Source organism: Suncus etruscus, chromosome 3 (assembly GCF_024139225.1).
Source record: "Suncus etruscus isolate mSunEtr1 chromosome 3, mSunEtr1.pri.cur, whole genome shotgun sequence".
Taxonomy (NCBI): domain Eukaryota; kingdom Metazoa; phylum Chordata; class Mammalia; order Eulipotyphla; family Soricidae; genus Suncus; species Suncus etruscus.
Genome location: NC_064850.1, coordinates 151,219,956 through 151,221,030, shown reverse-complemented (window position 1 = coordinate 151,221,030; position 1,075 = coordinate 151,219,956). Strand labels below are relative to the sequence as shown.

The following is a 1,075-nucleotide window of genomic DNA, read 5'->3' as shown; positions in this document are numbered from 1 at the left end:
TTGAGATTTCTTTCTTTTTTGTTTTTTCTTTTAATAATATTTTATTTAAACACCTTGGTTACAAACATGATTGTGGTTGGGTTTCAGTCAAATAAGAGGACATCCCCCATCACCAATGTAACATTCCCACCACCAATGTCCCAAATCTCCCTCCTCCCCACCCTGCCCCCGCCTGTACTGTAGACAGTCTATTTCCTTCATACATTCTCATTGTTAGGATAGTTCGCAATGTAGTTGTTTCTCTAACTAAACTCATCACTCTTTGTGGTGAGGTTCATGAAGTGGGCTGTAACTTCCAGAAAAAATATGGAACGCTTCATGAATTTGCGTGTCGTCCTTGCTTAGTGTCCATGCTAATCTTCTCTGTATCATTTCAATTTTAGTATATGTGCTGCCAAAGCGAGCACTGAGATTTATTTCCATTGATTATTTTATAATGGGGTGAAGTATAGACAGAAATTCTACCTTTCTCACTATATGAGGATATTTCATTTGTGGAAAAGTTAGTCAAGTTTAAAATATTGTGTAAATTTGTAAAATATAGTTCAGCTAAGTGGGAGAAAACTTTCTATGTCCACAAGGTTCATCAAATCTTCTTTATTCTGATATTCTACCATCTATTAAAACAGTTTATTAGAATTTCAACTCTAATTATGAATTTGTCCGTTATTCTTTTAGTTTTTGCTATATTTTAAAACTCTGATTTTAGGAATAAATATATGATTATATACATATATAGGATTGCTTTATTTTTCTGATAAATTTACCATTTAATCATTCTGAAATAACCTTATTATTCTAAAAGTATTTGTTGTTCTGAAATCTACTTTGTTATTAATATAGCTAGTCCATATTTTTTGTGATTGTGGTGGTCATGGTATCTTTATATTTCAAAATATAACATAACACATTTATTAAAATAGTATATTTTACGCACTTTCTTAATTTGTAAAATTTAAAACATTTTAGAATATCTGCATTTATTTCAGAATGTAAGCTATATTATGTCTATATTTAAAGTACATTTTGTAAAGGCATCATATACGTATAGCTAAGTAAATGTTTTTTTTCAGGA

At 29.9% G+C, this 1,075-nt stretch overlaps 1 non-coding gene across 1 annotated transcript; it reads right to left on the bottom strand.

Annotated features, from left to right (window-relative positions):
• Positions 1 to 300: 300 nt before the first annotated feature.
• Positions 301 to 407, bottom strand: LOC126004674 (U6 spliceosomal RNA). Its single transcript, XR_007493939.1, has one exon. It is a non-coding gene; the product is annotated as a U6 spliceosomal RNA (small nuclear RNA).
• Between the last annotated feature and the right edge of the window lie 668 nt (positions 408 to 1,075).